This window comes from Ascaphus truei, chromosome 17, assembly GCF_040206685.1.
Source record: "Ascaphus truei isolate aAscTru1 chromosome 17, aAscTru1.hap1, whole genome shotgun sequence".
Classification (NCBI taxonomy): Eukaryota; Metazoa; Chordata; class Amphibia; order Anura; family Ascaphidae; genus Ascaphus; species Ascaphus truei.
The window spans coordinates 135,875-156,145 of record NC_134499.1 but is presented as its reverse complement, the minus strand read 5'-3'; the positions used below and the strand labels follow the sequence as shown (position 1 = coordinate 156,145).

Genomic DNA, 20,271 nt, shown 5'->3' with positions numbered 1-20,271 from the left:
GAACAAACACCTGTTTCTGTTTTTTGTAACCATCCAAAAACAGGGGAGAGCGCGCACGCAGTCCCCCACTACCAGAAATTGTGCAGTCGAGTTTCCCGCATGTGGGGAAATCGCAGAGGTCAGCTAGCTCCAAGTGCAATGAGCTAGCCTCGCCCTGGGAGAGCCACCTGCTGGAGCATGGCTTAAAACTCCCCTGCCAGGTAAGTATGAGTTGCAATGGCGCGCTGGGGGCAACTAGCCCTGTCCCAGGACAACTGTCACCCTTGTGGAGAGAGCAGCTTGGTCATTGGTGCAGCAAGCAACACAGTACCTGAGGCCTAGTATCTGAGCCGCTGCAGCCAGCACCTGCAGCAAGGAGCAGCCTAGGCCATTCCATGCAAACATTTGTGCTGCAGCAGCAGCAGCAGCAGCAGCAGCAGCAGCAATGAATATTTGTCAAACAACATAGATCCAAGACACCCCGTCCTCCTCCCCCCCCCCCCCCCCAGAAGCGAAGCAAAGCAAAGCAAAGCAAAGCAAAGCCAAAGCAAACCCTCCCCCCCATCCAACAAGCACCCAGAGCAGCCAAGCTTCGCCGTAAGGTACTTCTTCTTGGTTTTAAAAGAAAGAAGCAATCACTTTGAACACCGCTCAGCTCTGTCATTTCAGCTGCCGGAGAGACAGGGGGACACCATATTTCTGGGGTGGCTTTCTACATCTCCCCTACCTGCTGGCACTCTCTTTTTCTGACCTCCACTGACACCTGCTGCTGCTGCTGCTGCTGCTGCATAAAAAGGGAGAGGTGCCCTGTCCTGCTGGCAAACGTGACACTTTGGCCCTTACCAGCATGGCTGCTTACCTGGCATTTGCATAAATATAGAAGCAAGCTAACACTGTCTGCTGCTCCATGGATAGAGACAGATATATAGATAGATAGATAGATAGATAGATAGATAGATAGATAGATAGAGATTGTTTTTTGCACAGCTCAGCAGATAGTCTGCAATCTGTTGCTTTTAAATGCTGCTCTTTGTTACTTTGGAGCCTAGAAACTCTAGAACGTACTGTACACTCCCTTTGTGATATCATCACAGGGGGTTGTCTGGCTACAGAGACCCAGACATACCATGTAGAACTAGGGTGGGGAGGGGGTGAAATAAAAACCCCATATCATATCCTGCAAGCAAGGACCGTCCATTTTTTCAAATCCAGATTTGATTGTAAATGTGCTGTTTTTTTCATAAATATATATATACAGTACACAGTATTTGTTTCCCTATTTCCCAATCCACCTGTGAACTTATTCCTAAACGTCTGTGCAGGTACATCATTGTCATTTGTCCCTGTTTGAGATGTTGCTAGCTGGCTATTTATTGTACATGGTGCTCCTTTTTGCCAGCAGTTATTGACCATGCCCAAAGCCCAAGCAGTGGGAATAGCAGCAGCTTGTCTGAACAAACACCTGTTTCTGTTTTTTGTAACCATCCAAAAACAGGGGAGAGCGCGCACGCAGTCCCCCACTACCAGAAATTGTGCAGTCGAGTTTCCCGCATGTGGGGAAATCGCAGAGGTCAGCTAGCTCCAAGTGCAATGAGCTAGCCTCGCCCTGGGAGAGCCACCTGCTGGAGCATGGCTTAAAACTCCCCTGCCAGGTAAGTATGAGTTGCAATGGCGCGCTGGGGGCAACTAGCCCTGTCCCAGGACAACTGTCACCCTTGTGGAGAGAGCAGCTTGGTCATTGGTGCAGCAAGCAACACAGTACCTGAGGCCTAGTATCTGAGCCGCTGCAGCCAGCACCTGCAGCAAGGAGCAGCCTAGGCCATTCCATGCAAACATTTGTGCTGCAGCAGCAGCAGCAGCAGCAGCAGCAGCAGCAGCAGCAGCAATGAATATTTGTCAAACAACATAGATCCAAGACACCCCGTCCTCCTCCCCCCCCCCCCCCCCAGAAGCGAAGCAAAGCAAAGCAAAGCAAAGCAAAGCCAAAGCAAACCCTCCCCCCCATCCAACAAGCACCCAGAGCAGCCAAGCTTCGCCGTAAGGTACTTCTTCTTGGTTTTAAAAGAAAGAAGCAATCACTTTGAACACCGCTCAGCTCTGTCATTTCAGCTGCCGGAGAGACAGGGGGACACCATATTTCTGGGGTGGCTTTCTACATCTCCCCTACCTGCTGGCACTCTCTTTTTCTGACCTCCACTGACACCTGCTGCTGCTGCTGCTGCTGCTGCATAAAAAGGGAGAGGTGCCCTGTCCTGCTGGCAAACGTGACACTTTGGCCCTTACCAGCATGGCTGCTTACCTGGCATTTGCATAAATATAGAAGCAAGCTAACACTGTCTGCTGCTCCATGGATAGAGACAGATATATAGATAGATAGATAGATAGATAGATAGATAGATAGATAGATAGATAGATAGAGATTGTTTTTTACACAGCTCAGCAGATAGTCTGCAATCTGTTGCTTTTAAATGCTGCTCTTTGTTACTTTGGAGCCTAGAAACTCTAGAACGTACTGTACACTCCCTTTGTGATATCATCACAGGGGGTTGTCTGGCTACAGAGACCCAGACATACCATGTAGAACTAGGGTGGGGAGGGGGTGAAATAAAAACCCCATATCATATCCTGCAAGCAAGGACCGTCCATTTTTTCAAATCCAGATTCGATTGTAAATGTGCTGTTTTTTTCATAAATATATATATACAGTACACAGTATTTGTTTCCCTATTTCCCAATCCACCTGTGAACTTATTCCTAAACGTCTGTGCAGGTACATCATTGTCATTTGTCCCTGTTTGAGATGTTGCTAGCTGGCTATTTATTGTACATGGTGCTCCTTTTTGCCAGCAGTTATTGACCATGCCCAAAGCCCAAGCAGTGGGAATAGCAGCAGCTTGTCTGAACAAACACCTGTTTCTGTTTTTTGTAACCATCCAAAAACAGGGGAGAGCGCGCACGCAGTCCCCCACTACCAGAAATTGTGCAGTCGAGTTTCCCGCATGTGGGGAAATCGCAGAGGTCAGCTAGCTCCAAGTGCAATGAGCTAGCCTCGCCCTGGGAGAGCCACCTGCTGGAGCATGGCTTAAAACTCCCCTGCCAGGTAAGTATGAGTTGCAATGGCGCGCTGGGGGCAACTAGCCCTGTCCCAGGACAACTGTCACCCTTGTGGAGAGAGCAGCTTGGTCATTGGTGCAGCAAGCAACACAGTACCTGAGGCCTAGTATCTGAGCCGCTGCAGCCAGCACCTGCAGCAAGGAGCAGCCTAGGCCATTCCATGCAAACATTTGTGCTGCAGCAGCAGCAGCAGCAGCAGCAGCAGCAGCAGCAGCAGCAGCAGCAGCAATGAATATTTGTCAAACAACATAGATCCAAGACACCCCGTCCTCCTCCCCCCCCCCCCCCCCAGAAGCGAAGCAAAGCAAAGCAAAGCAAAGCAAAGCCAAAGCAAACCCTCCCCCCCATCCAACAAGCACCCAGAGCAGCCAAGCTTCGCCGTAAGGTACTTCTTCTTGGTTTTAAAAGAAAGAAGCAATCACTTTGAACACCGCTCAGCTCTGTCATTTCAGCTGCCGGAGAGACAGGGGGACACCATATTTCTGGGGTGGCTTTCTACATCTCCCCTACCTGCTGGCACTCTCTTTTTCTGACCTCCACTGACACCTGCTGCTGCTGCTGCTGCTGCTGCATAAAAAGGGAGAGGTGCCCTGTCCTGCTGGCAAACGTGACACTTTGGCCCTTACCAGCATGGCTGCTTACCTGGCATTTGCATAAATATAGAAGCAAGCTAACACTGTCTGCTGCTCCATGGATAGAGACAGATATATAGATAGATAGATAGATAGATAGATAGATAGATAGATAGATAGAGATTGTTTTTTACACAGCTCAGCAGATAGTCTGCAATCTGTTGCTTTTAAATGCTGCTCTTTGTTACTTTGGAGCCTAGAAACTCTAGAACGTACTGTACACTCCCTTTGTGATATCATCACAGGGGGTTGTCTGGCTACAGAGACCCAGACATACCATGTAGAACTAGGGTGGGGAGGGGGTGAAATAAAAACCCCATATCATATCCTGCAAGCAAGGACCGTCCATTTTTTCAAATCCAGATTCGATTGTAAATGTGCTGTTTTTTTCATAAATATATATATACAGTACACAGTATTTGTTTCCCTATTTCCCAATCCACCTGTGAACTTATTCCTAAACGTCTGTGCAGGTACATCATTGTCATTTGTCCCTGTTTGAGATGTTGCTAGCTGGCTATTTATTGTACATGGTGCTCCTTTTTGCCAGCAGTTATTGACCATGCCCAAAGCCCAAGCAGTGGGAATAGCAGCAGCTTGTCTGAACAAACACCTGTTTCTGTTTTTTGTAACCATCCAAAAACAGGGGAGAGCGCGCACGCAGTCCCCCACTACCAGAAATTGTGCAGTCGAGTTTCCCGCATGTGGGGAAATCGCAGAGGTCAGCTAGCTCCAAGTGCAATGAGCTAGCCTCGCCCTGGGAGAGCCACCTGCTGGAGCATGGCTTAAAACTCCCCTGCCAGGTAAGTATGAGTTGCAATGGCGCGCTGGGGGCAACTAGCCCTGTCCCAGGACAACTGTCACCCTTGTGGAGAGAGCAGCTTGGTCATTGGTGCAGCAAGCAACACAGTACCTGAGGCCTAGTATCTGAGCCGCTGCAGCCAGCACCTGCAGCAAGGAGCAGCCTAGGCCATTCCATGCAAACATTTGTGCTGCAGCAGCAGCAGCAGCAGCAATGAATATTTGTCAAACAACATAGATCCAAGACACCCCGTCCTCCCCCCCCCCCCCCCCCCCAGAAGCGAAGCAAAGCAAAGCCAAACCAAACCAAACCCTCCCCCCCATCCAACAAGCACCCAGAGCAGCCAAGCTTCGCCGTAAGGTACATCTTCGTAAGGTACATCTTCTTGGTTTTAAAAGAAAGAAGCAATCACTTTGAACACCGCTCAGCTCTGTCATTTCAGCTGCCGGAGAGACAGGGGGACACCATATTTCTGGGGTGGCTTTCTACATCTCCCCTACCTGCTGGCACTCTCTTTTTCTGACCTCCACTGACACCTGCTGCTGCTGCTGCTGCTGCATAAAAAGGGAGAGGTGCCCTGTCCTGCTGGCAAACGTGACACTTTGGCCCTTACCAGCATGGCTGCTTACCTGGCATTTGCATAAATATAGAAGCAAGCTAACACTGTCTGCTGCTCCATGGATAGAGATAGATAGATAGATAGATAGATAGATAGATAGATAGAGATTGTTTTTTACACAGCTCAGCAGATAGTCTGCAATCTGTTGCTTTTAAATGCTGCTCTTTGTTACTTTGGAGCCTAGAAACTCTAGAACGTACTGTACACTCCCTTTGTGATATCATCACAGGGGGTTGTCTGGCTACAGAGACCCAGACATACCATGTAGAACTAGGGTGGGGAGGGGGTGAAATAAAAACCCCATATCATATCCTGCAAGCAAGGACCGTCCATTTTTTCAAATCCAGATTCGATTGTAAATGTGCTGTTTTTTTCATAAATATATATATACAGTACACAGTATTTGTTTCCCTATTTCCCAATCCACCTGTGAACTTATTCCTAAACGTCTGTGCAGGTACATCATTGTCATTTGTCCCTGTTTGAGATGTTGCTAGCTGGCTATTTATTGTACATGGTGCTCCTTTTTGCCAGCAGTTATTGACCATGCCCAAAGCCCAAGCAGTGGGAATAGCAGCAGCTTGTCTGAACAAACACCTGTTTCTGTTTTTTGTAACCATCCAAAAACAGGGGAGAGCGCGCACGCAGTCCCCCACTACCAGAAATTGTGCAGTCGAGTTTCCCGCATGTGGGGAAATCGCAGAGGTCAGCTAGCTCCAAGTGCAATGAGCTAGCCTCGCCCTGGGAGAGCCACCTGCTGGAGCATGGCTTAAAACTCCCCTGCCAGGTAAGTATGAGTTGCAATGGCGCGCTGGGGGCAACTAGCCCTGTCCCAGGACAACTGTCACCCTTGTGGAGAGAGCAGCTTGGTCATTGGTGCAGCAAGCAACACAGTACCTGAGGCCTAGTATCTGAGCCGCTGCAGCCAGCACCTGCAGCAAGGAGCAGCCTAGGCCATTCCATGCAAACATTTGTGCTGCAGCAGCAGCAGCAGCAGCAGCAGCAGCAGCAGCAGCAGCAGCAATGAATATTTGTCAAACAACATAGATCCAAGACACCCCGTCCTCCTCCCCCCCCCCCCCCAGAAGCGAAGCAAAGCAAAGCAAAGCAAAGCAAAGCCAAAGCAAACCCTCCCCCCCATCCAACAAGCACCCAGAGCAGCCAAGCTTCGCCGTAAGGTACTTCTTCTTGGTTTTAAAAGAAAGAAGCAATCACTTTGAACACCGCTCAGCTCTGTCATTTCAGCTGCCGGAGAGACAGGGGGACACCATATTTCTGGGGTGGCTTTCTACATCTCCCCTACCTGCTGGCACTCTCTTTTTCTGACCTCCACTGACACCTGCTGCTGCTGCTGCTGCTGCTGCATAAAAAGGGAGAGGTGCCCTGTCCTGCTGGCAAACGTGACACTTTGGCCCTTACCAGCATGGCTGCTTACCTGGCATTTGCATAAATATAGAAGCAAGCTAACACTGTCTGCTGCTCCATGGATAGAGATAGATATATAGATAGATAGATAGATAGATAGATAGATAGATAGATAGATAGATAGATAGATAGATAGAGATTGTTTTTTGCACAGCTCAGCAGATAGTCTGCAATCTGTTGCTTTTAAATGCTGCTCTTTGTTACTTTGGAGCCTAGAAACTCTAGAACGTACTGTACACTCCCTTTGTGATATCATCACAGGGGGTTGTCTGGCTACAGAGACCCAGACATACCATGTAGAACTAGGGTGGGGAGGGGGTGAAATAAAAACCCCATATCATATCCTGCAAGCAAGGACCGTCCATTTTTTCAAATCCAGATTTGATTGTAAATGTGCTGTTTTTTTCATAAATATATATATACAGTACACAGTATTTGTTTCCCTATTTCCCAATCCACCTGTGAACTTATTCCTAAACGTCTGTGCAGGTACATCATTGTCATTTGTCCCTGTTTGAGATGTTGCTAGCTGGCTATTTATTGTACATGGTGCTCCTTTTTGCCAGCAGTTATTGACCATGCCCAAAGCCCAAGCAGTGGGAATAGCAGCAGCTTGTCTGAACAAACACCTGTTTCTGTTTTTTGTAACCATCCAAAAACAGGGGAGAGCGCGCACGCAGTCCCCCACTACCAGAAATTGTGCAGTCGAGTTTCCCGCATGTGGGGAAATCGCAGAGGTCAGCTAGCTCCAAGTGCAATGAGCTAGCCTCGCCCTGGGAGAGCCACCTGCTGGAGCATGGCTTAAAACTCCCCTGCCAGGTAAGTATGAGTTGCAATGGCGCGCTGGGGGCAACTAGCCCTGTCCCAGGACAACTGTCACCCTTGTGGAGAGAGCAGCTTGGTCATTGGTGCAGCAAGCAACACAGTACCTGAGGCCTAGTATCTGAGCCGCTGCAGCCAGCACCTGCAGCAAGGAGCAGCCTAGGCCATTCCATGCAAACATTTGTGCTGCAGCAGCAGCAGCAGCAGCAATGAATATTTGTCAAACAACATAGATCCAAGACACCCCGTCCTCCCCCCCCCCCCCCAGAAGCGAAGCAAAGCAAAGCCAAACCAAACCAAACCCTCCCCCCCATCCAACAAGCACCCAGAGCAGCCAAGCTTCGCCGTAAGGTACATCTTCGTAAGGTACATCTTCTTGGTTTTAAAAGAAAGAAGCAATCACTTTGAACACCGCTCAGCTCTGTCATTTCAGCTGCCGGAGAGACAGGGGGACACCATATTTCTGGGGTGGCTTTCTACATCTCCCCTACCTGCTGGCACTCTCTTTTTCTGACCTCCACTGACACCTGCTGCTGCTGCTGCTGCTGCATAAAAAGGGAGAGGTGCCCTGTCCTGCTGGCAAACGTGACACTTTGGCCCTTACCAGCATGGCTGCTTACCTGGCATTTGCATAAATATAGAAGCAAGCTAACACTGTCTGCTGCTCCATGGATAGAGATAGATAGATAGATAGATAGATAGATAGATAGATAGAGATTGTTTTTTACACAGCTCAGCAGATAGTCTGCAATCTGTTGCTTTTAAATGCTGCTCTTTGTTACTTTGGAGCCTAGAAACTCTAGAACGTACTGTACACTCCCTTTGTGATATCATCACAGGGGGTTGTCTGGCTACAGAGACCCAGACATACCATGTAGAACTAGGGTGGGGAGGGGGTGAAATAAAAACCCCATATCATATCCTGCAAGCAAGGACCGTCCATTTTTTCAAATCCAGATTTGATTGTAAATGTGCTGTTTTTTTCATAAATATATATATACAGTACACAGTATTTGTTTCCCTATTTCCCAATCCACCTGTGAACTTATTCCTAAACGTCTGTGCAGGTACATCATTGTCATTTGTCCCTGTTTGAGATGTTGCTAGCTGGCTATTTATTGTACATGGTGCTCCTTTTTGCCAGCAGTTATTGACCATGCCCAAAGCCCAAGCAGTGGGAATAGCAGCAGCTTGTCTGAACAAACACCTGTTTCTGTTTTTTGTAACCATCCAAAAACAGGGGAGAGCGCGCACGCAGTCCCCCACTACCAGAAATTGTGCAGTCGAGTTTCCCGCATGTGGGGAAATCGCAGAGGTCAGCTAGCTCCAAGTGCAATGAGCTAGCCTCGCCCTGGGAGAGCCACCTGCTGGAGCATGGCTTAAAACTCCCCTGCCAGGTAAGTATGAGTTGCAATGGCGCGCTGGGGGCAACTAGCCCTGTCCCAGGACAACTGTCACCCTTGTGGAGAGAGCAGCTTGGTCATTGGTGCAGCAAGCAACACAGTACCTGAGGCCTAGTATCTGAGCCGCTGCAGCCAGCACCTGCAGCAAGGAGCAGCCTAGGCCATTCCATGCAAACATTTGTGCTGCAGCAGCAGCAGCAGCAGCAGCAGCAGCAGCAATGAATATTTGTCAAACAACATAGATCCAAGACACCCCGTCCTCCTCCCCCCCCCCCCCCCAGAAGCGAAGCAAAGCAAAGCAAAGCAAAGCAAAGCAAAGCCAAAGCAAAGCCAAAGCAAACCCTCCCCCCCATCCAACAAGCACCCAGAGCAGCCAAGCTTCGCCGTAAGGTACATCTTCTTGGTTTTAAAAGAAAGAAGCAATCACTTTGAACACCGCTCAGCTCTGTCATTTCAGCTGCCGGAGAGACAGGGGGACACCATATTTCTGGGGTGGCTTTCTACATCTCCCCTACCTGCTGGCACTCTCTTTTTCTGACCTCCACTGACACCTGCTGCTGCTGCTGCTGCTGCTGCATAAAAAGGGAGAGGTGCCCTGTCCTGCTGGCAAACGTGACACTTTGGCCCTTACCAGCATGGCTGCTTACCTGGCATTTGCATAAATATAGAAGCAAGCTAACACTGTCTGCTGCTCCATGGATAGAGATAGATAGATAGATAGATAGATAGATAGATAGATAGATAGAGATTGTTTTTTACACAGCTCAGCAGATAGTCTGCAATCTGTTGCTTTTAAATGCTGCTCTTTGTTACTTTGGAGCCTAGAAACTCTAGAACGTACTGTACACTCCCTTTGTGATATCATCACAGGGGGTTGTCTGGCTACAGAGACCCAGACATACCATGTAGAACTAGGGTGGGGAGGGGGTGAAATAAAAACCCCATATCATATCCTGCAAGCAAGGACCGTCCATTTTTTCAAATCCAGATTTGATTGTAAATGTGCTGTTTTTTTCATAAATATATATATACAGTACACAGTATTTGTTTCCCTATTTCCCAATCCACCTGTGAACTTATTCCTAAACGTCTGTGCAGGTACATCATTGTCATTTGTCCCTGTTTGAGATGTTGCTAGCTGGCTATTTATTGTACATGGTGCTCCTTTTTGCCAGCAGTTATTGACCATGCCCAAAGCCCAAGCAGTGGGAATAGCAGCAGCTTGTCTGAACAAACACCTGTTTCTGTTTTTTGTAACCATCCAAAAACAGGGGAGAGCGCGCACGCAGTCCCCCACTACCAGAAATTGTGCAGTCGAGTTTCCCGCATGTGGGGAAATCGCAGAGGTCAGCTAGCTCCAAGTGCAATGAGCTAGCCTCGCCCTGGGAGAGCCACCTGCTGGAGCATGGCTTAAAACTCCCCTGCCAGGTAAGTATGAGTTGCAATGGCGCGCTGGGGGCAACTAGCCCTGTCCCAGGACAACTGTCACCCTTGTGGAGAGAGCAGCTTGGTCATTGGTGCAGCAAGCAACACAGTACCTGAGGCCTAGTATCTGAGCCGCTGCAGCCAGCACCTGCAGCAAGGAGCAGCCTAGGCCATTCCATGCAAACATTTGTGCTGCAGCAGCAGCAGCAGCAGCAGCAGCAGCAGCAGCAGCAATGAATATTTGTCAAACAACATAGATCCAAGACACCCCGTCCTCCTCCCCCCCCCCCCCCCCAGAAGCGAAGCAAAGCAAAGCAAAGCAAAGCAAAGCCAAAGCAAACCCTCCCCCCCATCCAACAAGCACCCAGAGCAGCCAAGCTTCGCCGTAAGGTACTTCTTCTTGGTTTTAAAAGAAAGAAGCAATCACTTTGAACACCGCTCAGCTCTGTCATTTCAGCTGCCGGAGAGACAGGGGGACACCATATTTCTGGGGTGGCTTTCTACATCTCCCCTACCTGCTGGCACTCTCTTTTTCTGACCTCCACTGACACCTGCTGCTGCTGCTGCTGCTGCTGCATAAAAAGGGAGAGGTGCCCTGTCCTGCTGGCAAACGTGACACTTTGGCCCTTACCAGCATGGCTGCTTACCTGGCATTTGCATAAATATAGAAGCAAGCTAACACTGTCTGCTGCTCCATGGATAGAGACAGATATATAGATAGATAGATAGATAGATAGATAGATAGATAGATAGATAGATAGATAGAGATTGTTTTTTACACAGCTCAGCAGATAGTCTGCAATCTGTTGCTTTTAAATGCTGCTCTTTGTTACTTTGGAGCCTAGAAACTCTAGAACGTACTGTACACTCCCTTTGTGATATCATCACAGGGGGTTGTCTGGCTACAGAGACCCAGACATACCATGTAGAACTAGGGTGGGGAGGGGGTGAAATAAAAACCCCATATCATATCCTGCAAGCAAGGACCGTCCATTTTTTCAAATCCAGATTCGATTGTAAATGTGCTGTTTTTTTCATAAATATATATATACAGTACACAGTATTTGTTTCCCTATTTCCCAATCCACCTGTGAACTTATTCCTAAACGTCTGTGCAGGTACATCATTGTCATTTGTCCCTGTTTGAGATGTTGCTAGCTGGCTATTTATTGTACATGGTGCTCCTTTTTGCCAGCAGTTATTGACCATGCCCAAAGCCCAAGCAGTGGGAATAGCAGCAGCTTGTCTGAACAAACACCTGTTTCTGTTTTTTGTAACCATCCAAAAACAGGGGAGAGCGCGCACGCAGTCCCCCACTACCAGAAATTGTGCAGTCGAGTTTCCCGCATGTGGGGAAATCGCAGAGGTCAGCTAGCTCCAAGTGCAATGAGCTAGCCTCGCCCTGGGAGAGCCACCTGCTGGAGCATGGCTTAAAACTCCCCTGCCAGGTAAGTATGAGTTGCAATGGCGCGCTGGGGGCAACTAGCCCTGTCCCAGGACAACTGTCACCCTTGTGGAGAGAGCAGCTTGGTCATTGGTGCAGCAAGCAACACAGTACCTGAGGCCTAGTATCTGAGCCGCTGCAGCCAGCACCTGCAGCAAGGAGCAGCCTAGGCCATTCCATGCAAACATTTGTGCTGCAGCAGCAGCAGCAGCAGCAGCAGCAGCAGCAGCAGCAGCAGCAATGAATATTTGTCAAACAACATAGATCCAAGACACCCCGTCCTCCTCCCCCCCCCCCAGAAGCGAAGCAAAGCAAAGCAAAGCAAAGCAAAGCCAAAGCAAACCCTCCCCCCCATCCAACAAGCACCCAGAGCAGCCAAGCTTCGCCGTAAGGTACTTCTTCTTGGTTTTAAAAGAAAGAAGCAATCACTTTGAACACCGCTCAGCTCTGTCATTTCAGCTGCCGGAGAGACAGGGGGACACCATATTTCTGGGGTGGCTTTCTACATCTCCCCTACCTGCTGGCACTCTCTTTTTCTGACCTCCACTGACACCTGCTGCTGCTGCTGCTGCTGCTGCTGCATAAAAAGGGAGAGGTGCCCTGTCCTGCTGGCAAACGTGACACTTTGGCCCTTACCAGCATGGCTGCTTACCTGGCATTTGCATAAATATAGAAGCAAGCTAACACTGTCTGCTGCTCCATGGATAGAGATAGATATATAGATAGATAGATAGATAGATAGATAGATAGATAGATAGATAGATAGATAGATAGATAGAGATTGTTTTTTGCACAGCTCAGCAGATAGTCTGCAATCTGTTGCTTTTAAATGCTGCTCTTTGTTACTTTGGAGCCTAGAAACTCTAGAACGTACTGTACACTCCCTTTGTGATATCATCACAGGGGGTTGTCTGGCTACAGAGACCCAGACATACCATGTAGAACTAGGGTGGGGAGGGGGTGAAATAAAAACCCCATATCATATCCTGCAAGCAAGGACCGTCCATTTTTTCAAATCCAGATTTGATTGTAAATGTGCTGTTTTTTTCATAAATATATATATACAGTACACAGTATTTGTTTCCCTATTTCCCAATCCACCTGTGAACTTATTCCTAAACGTCTGTGCAGGTACATCATTGTCATTTGTCCCTGTTTGAGATGTTGCTAGCTGGCTATTTATTGTACATGGTGCTCCTTTTTGCCAGCAGTTATTGACCATGCCCAAAGCCCAAGCAGTGGGAATAGCAGCAGCTTGTCTGAACAAACACCTGTTTCTGTTTTTTGTAACCATCCAAAAACAGGGGAGAGCGCGCACGCAGTCCCCCACTACCAGAAATTGTGCAGTCGAGTTTCCCGCATGTGGGGAAATCGCAGAGGTCAGCTAGCTCCAAGTGCAATGAGCTAGCCTCGCCCTGGGAGAGCCACCTGCTGGAGCATGGCTTAAAACTCCCCTGCCAGGTAAGTATGAGTTGCAATGGCGCGCTGGGGGCAACTAGCCCTGTCCCAGGACAACTGTCACCCTTGTGGAGAGAGCAGCTTGGTCATTGGTGCAGCAAGCAACACAGTACCTGAGGCCTAGTATCTGAGCCGCTGCAGCCAGCACCTGCAGCAAGGAGCAGCCTAGGCCATTCCATGCAAACATTTGTGCTGCAGCAGCAGCAGCAGCAGCAATGAATATTTGTCAAACAACATAGATCCAAGACACCCCGTCCTCCCCCCCCCCCCCCAGAAGCGAAGCAAAGCAAAGCCAAACCAAACCAAACCCTCCCCCCCATCCAACAAGCACCCAGAGCAGCCAAGCTTCGCCGTAAGGTACATCTTCGTAAGGTACATCTTCTTGGTTTTAAAAGAAAGAAGCAATCACTTTGAACACCGCTCAGCTCTGTCATTTCAGCTGCCGGAGAGACAGGGGGACACCATATTTCTGGGGTGGCTTTCTACATCTCCCCTACCTGCTGGCACTCTCTTTTTCTGACCTCCACTGACACCTGCTGCTGCTGCTGCTGCTGCATAAAAAGGGAGAGGTGCCCTGTCCTGCTGGCAAACGTGACACTTTGGCCCTTACCAGCATGGCTGCTTACCTGGCATTTGCATAAATATAGAAGCAAGCTAACACTGTCTGCTGCTCCATGGATAGAGATAGATAGATAGATAGATAGATAGATAGATAGATAGAGATTGTTTTTTACACAGCTCAGCAGATAGTCTGCAATCTGTTGCTTTTAAATGCTGCTCTTTGTTACTTTGGAGCCTAGAAACTCTAGAACGTACTGTACACTCCCTTTGTGATATCATCACAGGGGGTTGTCTGGCTACAGAGACCCAGACATACCATGTAGAACTAGGGTGGGGAGGGGGTGAAATAAAAACCCCATATCATATCCTGCAAGCAAGGACCGTCCATTTTTTCAAATCCAGATTCGATTGTAAATGTGCTGTTTTTTTCATAAATATATATATACAGTACACAGTATTTGTTTCCCTATTTCCCAATCCACCTGTGAACTTATTCCTAAACGTCTGTGCAGGTACATCATTGTCATTTGTCCCTGTTTGAGATGTTGCTAGCTGGCTATTTATTGTACATGGTGCTCCTTTTTGCCAGCAGTTATTGACCATGCCCAAAGCCCAAGCAGTGGGAATAGCAGCAGCTTGTCTGAACAAACACCTGTTTCTGTTTTTTGTAACCATCCAAAAACAGGGGAGAGCGCGCACGCAGTCCCCCACTACCAGAAATTGTGCAGTCGAGTTTCCCGCATGTGGGGAAATCGCAGAGGTCAGCTAGCTCCAAGTGCAATGAGCTAGCCTCGCCCTGGGAGAGCCACCTGCTGGAGCATGGCTTAAAACTCCCCTGCCAGGTAAGTATGAGTTGCAATGGCGCGCTGGGGGCAACTAGCCCTGTCCCAGGACAACTGTCACCCTTGTGGAGAGAGCAGCTTGGTCATTGGTGCAGCAAGCAACACAGTACCTGAGGCCTAGTATCTGAGCCGCTGCAGCCAGCACCTGCAGCAAGGAGCAGCCTAGGCCATTCCATGCAAACATTTGTGCTGCAGCAGCAGCAGCAGCAGCAATGAATATTTGTCAAACAACATAGATCCAAGACACCCCGTCCTCCCCCCCCCCCCCCAGAAGCGAAGCAAAGCAAAGCCAAACCAAACCAAACCCTCCCCCCCATCCAACAAGCACCCAGAGCAGCCAAGCTTCGCCGTAAGGTACATCTTCGTAAGGTACATCTTCTTGGTTTTAAAAGAAAGAAGCAATCACTTTGAACACCGCTCAGCTCTGTCATTTCAGCTGCCGGAGAGACAGGGGGACACCATATTTCTGGGGTGGCTTTCTACATCTCCCCTACCTGCTGGCACTCTCTTTTTCTGACCTCCACTGACACCTGCTGCTGCTGCTGCTGCTGCATAAAAAGGGAGAGGTGCCCTGTCCTGCTGGCAAACGTGACACTTTGGCCCTTACCAGCATGGCTGCTTACCTGGCATTTGCATAAATATAGAAGCAAGCTAACACTGTCTGCTGCTCCATGGATAGAGATAGATAGATAGATAGATAGATAGATAGATAGATAGAGATTGTTTTTTACACAGCTCAGCAGATAGTCTGCAATCTGTTGCTTTTAAATGCTGCTCTTTGTTACTTTGGAGCCTAGAAACTCTAGAACGTACTGTACACTCCCTTTGTGATATCATCACAGGGGGTTGTCTGGCTACAGAGACCCAGACATACCATGTAGAACTAGGGTGGGGAGGGGGTGAAATAAAAACCCCATATCATATCCTGCAAGCAAGGACCGTCCATTTTTTCAAATCCAGATTTGATTGTAAATGTGCTGTTTTTTTCATAAATATATATATACAGTACACAGTATTTGTTTCCCTATTTCCCAATCCACCTGTGAACTTATTCCTAAACGTCTGTGCAGGTACATCATTGTCATTTGTCCCTGTTTGAGATGTTGCTAGCTGGCTATTTATTGTACATGGTGCTCCTTTTTGCCAGCAGTTATTGACCATGCCCAAAGCCCAAGCAGTGGGAATAGCAGCAGCTTGTCTGAACAAACACCTGTTTCTGTTTTTTGTAACCATCCAAAAACAGGGGAGAGCGCGCACGCAGTCCCCCACTACCAGAAATTGTGCAGTCGAGTTTCCCGCATGTGGGGAAATCGCAGAGGTCAGCTAGCTCCAAGTGCAATGAGCTAGCCTCGCCCTGGGAGAGCCACCTGCTGGAGCATGGCTTAAAACTCCCCTGCCAGGTAAGTATGAGTTGCAATGGCGCGCTGGGGGCAACTAGCCCTGTCCCAGGACAACTGTCACCCTTGTGGAGAGAGCAGCTTGGTCATTGGTGCAGCAAGCAACACAGTACCTGAGGCCTAGTATCTGAGCCGCTGCAGCCAGCACCTGCAGCAAGGAGCAGCCTAGGCCATTCCATGCAAACATTTGTGCTGCAGCAGCAGCAGCAGCAGCAGCAGCAGCAGCAATGAATATTTGTCAAACAACATAGATCCAAGACACCCCGTCCTCCTCCCCCCCCCCCCCCCAGAAGCGAAGCAAAGCAAAGCAAAGCAAAGCAAAGCCAAAGCAAAGCCAAAGCAAACCCTCCCCCCCATCCAACAAGCACCCAGAGCAGCCAAGCTTCGCCGTAAGGTACATCTTCTTGGTTTTAAAAGAAAGAAGCAATCACTTTGAACACCGCTCAGCTCTGTCATTTCAGCTGCCGGAGAGACAGGGGGACACCATATTTCTGGGGTGGCTTTCTACATCTCCCCTACCTGCTGGCACTCTCTTTTTCTGACCTCCACTGACACCTGCTGCTGCTGCTGCTGCTGCTGCATAAAAAGGGAGAGGTGCCCTGTCCTGCTGGCAAACGTGACACTTTGGCCCTTACCAGCATGGCTGCTTACCTGGCATTTGCATAAATATAGAAGCAAGCTAACACTGTCTGCTGCTCCATGGATAGAGATAGATAGATAGATAGATAGATAGATAGATAGATAGATAGAGATTGTTTTTTACACAGCTCAGCAGATAGTCTGCAATCTGTTGCTTTTAAATGCTGCTCTTTGTTACTTTGGAGCCTAGAAACTCTAGAACGTACTGTACACTCCCTTTGTGATATCATCACAGGGGGTTGTCTGGCTACAGAGACCCAGACATACCATGTAGAACTAGGGTGGGGAGGGGGTGAAATAAAAACCCCATATCATATCCTGCAAGCAAGGACCGTCCATTTTTTCAAATCCAGATTTGATTGTAAATGTGCTGTTTTTTTCATAAATATATATATACAGTACACAGTATTTGTTTCCCTATTTCCCAATCCACCTGTGAACTTATTCCTAAACGTCTGTGCAGGTACATCATTGTCATTTGTCCCTGTTTGAGATGTTGCTAGCTGGCTATTTATTGTACATGGTGCTCCTTTTTGCCAGCAGTTATTGACCATGCCCAAAGCCCAAGCAGTGGGAATAGCAGCAGCTTGTCTGAACAAACACCTGTTTCTGTTTTTTGTAACCATCCAAAAACAGGGGAGAGCGCGCACGCAGTCCCCCACTACCAGAAATTGTGCAGTCGAGTTTCCCGCATGTGGGGAAATCGCAGAGGTCAGCTAGCTCCAAGTGCAATGAGCTAGCCTCGCCCTGGGAGAGCCACCTGCTGGAGCATGGCTTAAAACTCCCCTGCCAGGTAAGTATGAGTTGCAATGGCGCGCTGGGGGCAACTAGCCCTGTCCCAGGACAACTGTCACCCTTGTGGAGAGAGCAGCTTGGTCATTGGTGCAGCAAGCAACACAGTACCTGAGGCCTAGTATCTGAGCCGCTGCAGCCAGCACCTGCAGCAAGGAGCAGCCTAGGCCATTCCATGCAAACATTTGTGCTGCAGCAGCAGCAGCAGCAGCAGCAGCAGCAGCAGCAGCAATGAATATTTGTCAAACAACATAGATCCAAGACACCCCGTCCTCCTCCCCCCCCCCCCCCCAGAAGCGAAGCAAAGCAAAGCAAAGCAAAGCAAAGCCAAAGCAAACCCTCCCCCCCATCCAACAAGCACCCAGAGCAGCCAAGCTTCGCCGTAAGGTACTTCTTCTTGGTTTTAAAAGAAAGAAGCAATCACTTTGAACACCGCTCAGCTCTGTCATTTCAGCTGCCGGAGAGACAGGGGGACACCATATTTCTGGGGTGGCTTTCTACATCTCCCCTACCTGCTGGCACTCTCTTTTTCTGACCTCCACTGACACCTGCTGCTGCTGCTGCTGCTGCTGCATAAAAAGGGAGAGGTGCCCTGTCCTGCTGGCAAACGTGACACTTTGGCCCTTACCAGCATGGCTGCTTACCTGGCATTTGCATAAATATAGAAGCAAGCTAACACTGTCTGCTGCTCCATGGATAGAGATAGATATATAGATAGATAGATAGATAGATAGATAGATAGATAGATAGATAGATAGATAGAGATTGTTTTTTGCACAGCTCAGCAGATAGTCTGCAATCTGTTGCTTTTAAATGCTGCTCTTTGTTACTTTGGAGCCTAGAAACTCTAGAACGTACTGTACACTCCCTTTGTGATATCATCACAGGGGGTTGTCTGGCTACAGAGACCCAGACATACCATGTAGAACTAGGGTGGGGAGGGGGTGAAATAAAAACCCCATATCATATCCTGCAAGCAAGGACCGTCCATTTTTTCAAATCCAGATTTGATTGTAAATGTGCTGTTTTTTTCATAAATATATATATACAGTACACAGTATTTGTTTCCCTATTTCCCAATCCACCTGTGAACTTATTCCTAAACGTCTGTGCAGGTACATCATTGTCATTTGTCCCTGTTTGAGATGTTGCTAGCTGGCTATTTATTGTACATGGTGCTCCTTTTTGCCAGCAGTTATTGACCATGCCCAAAGCCCAAGCAGTGGGAATAGCAGCAGCTTGTCTGAACAAACACCTGTTTCTGTTTTTTGTAACCATCCAAAAACAGGGGAGAGCGCGCACGCAGTCCCCCACTACCAGAAATTGTGCAGTCGAGTTTCCCGCATGTGGGGAAATCGCAGAGGTCAGCTAGCTCCAAGTGCAATGAGCTAGCCTCGCCCTGGGAGAGCCACCTGCTGGAGCATGGCTTAAAACTCCCCTGCCAGGTAAGTATGAGTTGCAATGGCGCGCTGGGGGCAACTAGCCCTGTCCCAGGACAACTGTCACCCTTGTGGAGAGAGCAGCTTGGTCATTGGTGCAGCAAGCAACACAGTACCTGAGGCCTAGTATCTGAGCCGCTGCAGCCAGCACCTGCAGCAAGGAGCAGCCTAGGCCATTCCATGCAAACATTTGTGCTGCAGCAGCAGCAGCAGCAGCAGCAGCAGCAGCAATGAATATTTGTCAAACAACATAGATCCAAGACACCCCGTCCTCCTCCCCCCCCCCCCCAGAAGCGAAGCAAAGCAAAGCAAAGCAAAGCAAAGCAAAGCCAAAGCAAAGCCAAAGCAAACCCTCCCCCCCATCCAACAAGCACCCAGAGCAGCCAAGCTTCGCCGTAAGGTACATCTTCTTGGTTTTAAAAGAAAGAAGCAATCACTTTGAACACCGCTCAGCTCTGTCATTTCAGCTGCCGGAGAGACAGGGGGACACCATATTTCTGGGGTGGCTTTCTACATCTCCCCTACCTGCTGGCACTCTCTTTTTCTGACCTCCACTGACACCTGCTGCTGCTGCTGCTGCTGCTGCATAAAAAGGGAGAGGTGCCCTGTCCTGCTGGCAAACGTGACACTTTGGCCCTTACCAGCATGGCTGCTTACCTGGCATTTGCATAAATATAGAAGCAAGCTAACACTGTCTGCTGCTCCATGGATAGAGATAGATAGATAGATAGATAGATAGATAGATAGATAGATAGAGATTGTTTTTTACACAGCTCAGCAGATAGTCTGCAATCTGTTGCTTTTAAATGCTGCTCTTTGTTACTTTGGAGCCTAGAAACTCTAGAACGTACTGTACACTCCCTTTGTGATATCATCACAGGGGGTTGTCTGGCTACAGAGACCCAGACATACCATGTAGAACTAGGGTGGGGAGGGGGTGAAATAAAAACCCCATATCATATCCTGCAAGCAAGGACCGTCCATTTTTTCAAATCCAGATTTGATTGTAAATGTGCTGTTTTTTTCATAAATATATATATACAGTACACAGTATTTGTTTCCCTATTTCCCAATCCACCTGTGAACTTATTCCTAAACGTCTGTGCAGGTACATCATTGTCATTTGTCCCTGTTTGAGATGTTGCTAGCTGGCTATTTATTGTACATGGTGCTCCTTTTTGCCAGCAGTTATTGACCATGCCCAAAGCCCAAGCAGTGGGAATAGCAGCAGCTTGTCTGAACAAACACCTGTTTCTGTTTTTTGTAACCATCCAAAAACAGGGGAGAGCGCGCACGCAGTCCCCCACTACCAGAAATTGTGCAGTCGAGTTTCCCGCATGTGGGGAAATCGCAGAGGTCAGCTAGCTCCAAGTGCAATGAGCTAGCCTCGCCCTGGGAGAGCCACCTGCTGGAGCATGGCTTAAAACTCCCCTGCCAGGTAAGTATGAGTTGCAATGGCGCGCTGGGGGCAACTAGCC

General features: G+C 48.7%; 15 non-coding genes across 15 annotated transcripts; all 15 read right to left on the bottom strand.

Annotated features, from left to right (window-relative positions):
* Window positions 1-40: 40 nt before the first annotated feature.
* On the bottom strand, window positions 41-208 carry LOC142468579 (U1 spliceosomal RNA). Its single transcript, XR_012788741.1, has one exon. It is a non-coding gene; the product is annotated as a U1 spliceosomal RNA (small nuclear RNA).
* Window positions 209-1,471: 1,263 nt separating this feature from the next.
* LOC142468577 (U1 spliceosomal RNA) lies at window positions 1,472-1,639 on the bottom strand. The gene has a single exon (XR_012788739.1). It is a non-coding gene; the product is annotated as a U1 spliceosomal RNA (small nuclear RNA).
* Window positions 1,640-2,919: 1,280 nt separating this feature from the next.
* On the bottom strand, window positions 2,920-3,087 carry LOC142468576 (U1 spliceosomal RNA). Its single transcript, XR_012788738.1, has one exon. It is a non-coding gene; the product is annotated as a U1 spliceosomal RNA (small nuclear RNA).
* A 1,281-nt stretch (window positions 3,088-4,368) lies between these two features.
* On the bottom strand, window positions 4,369-4,536 carry LOC142468575 (U1 spliceosomal RNA). Its single transcript, XR_012788737.1, has one exon. It is a non-coding gene; the product is annotated as a U1 spliceosomal RNA (small nuclear RNA).
* Window positions 4,537-5,773: 1,237 nt separating this feature from the next.
* LOC142468573 (U1 spliceosomal RNA) lies at window positions 5,774-5,941 on the bottom strand. Its single transcript, XR_012788736.1, has one exon. It is a non-coding gene; the product is annotated as a U1 spliceosomal RNA (small nuclear RNA).
* A 1,289-nt stretch (window positions 5,942-7,230) lies between these two features.
* LOC142468572 (U1 spliceosomal RNA) lies at window positions 7,231-7,398 on the bottom strand. Its single transcript, XR_012788735.1, has one exon. It is a non-coding gene; the product is annotated as a U1 spliceosomal RNA (small nuclear RNA).
* A 1,232-nt stretch (window positions 7,399-8,630) lies between these two features.
* LOC142468571 (U1 spliceosomal RNA) lies at window positions 8,631-8,798 on the bottom strand. Its single transcript, XR_012788734.1, has one exon. It is a non-coding gene; the product is annotated as a U1 spliceosomal RNA (small nuclear RNA).
* Window positions 8,799-10,064: 1,266 nt separating this feature from the next.
* LOC142468570 (U1 spliceosomal RNA) lies at window positions 10,065-10,232 on the bottom strand. Its single transcript, XR_012788733.1, has one exon. It is a non-coding gene; the product is annotated as a U1 spliceosomal RNA (small nuclear RNA).
* Window positions 10,233-11,509: 1,277 nt separating this feature from the next.
* Window positions 11,510-11,677, bottom strand: LOC142468569 (U1 spliceosomal RNA). Its single transcript, XR_012788732.1, has one exon. It is a non-coding gene; the product is annotated as a U1 spliceosomal RNA (small nuclear RNA).
* Window positions 11,678-12,966: 1,289 nt separating this feature from the next.
* LOC142468568 (U1 spliceosomal RNA) lies at window positions 12,967-13,134 on the bottom strand. Its single transcript, XR_012788731.1, has one exon. It is a non-coding gene; the product is annotated as a U1 spliceosomal RNA (small nuclear RNA).
* Window positions 13,135-14,366: 1,232 nt separating this feature from the next.
* On the bottom strand, window positions 14,367-14,534 carry LOC142468567 (U1 spliceosomal RNA). Its single transcript, XR_012788730.1, has one exon. It is a non-coding gene; the product is annotated as a U1 spliceosomal RNA (small nuclear RNA).
* Window positions 14,535-15,766: 1,232 nt separating this feature from the next.
* Window positions 15,767-15,934, bottom strand: LOC142468565 (U1 spliceosomal RNA). Its single transcript, XR_012788728.1, has one exon. It is a non-coding gene; the product is annotated as a U1 spliceosomal RNA (small nuclear RNA).
* A 1,261-nt stretch (window positions 15,935-17,195) lies between these two features.
* LOC142468564 (U1 spliceosomal RNA) lies at window positions 17,196-17,363 on the bottom strand. Its single transcript, XR_012788727.1, has one exon. It is a non-coding gene; the product is annotated as a U1 spliceosomal RNA (small nuclear RNA).
* A 1,276-nt stretch (window positions 17,364-18,639) lies between these two features.
* LOC142468563 (U1 spliceosomal RNA) lies at window positions 18,640-18,807 on the bottom strand. The gene has a single exon (XR_012788726.1). It is a non-coding gene; the product is annotated as a U1 spliceosomal RNA (small nuclear RNA).
* A 1,264-nt stretch (window positions 18,808-20,071) lies between these two features.
* On the bottom strand, window positions 20,072-20,239 carry LOC142468562 (U1 spliceosomal RNA). The gene has a single exon (XR_012788725.1). It is a non-coding gene; the product is annotated as a U1 spliceosomal RNA (small nuclear RNA).
* Window positions 20,240-20,271: the final 32 nt, after the last annotated feature.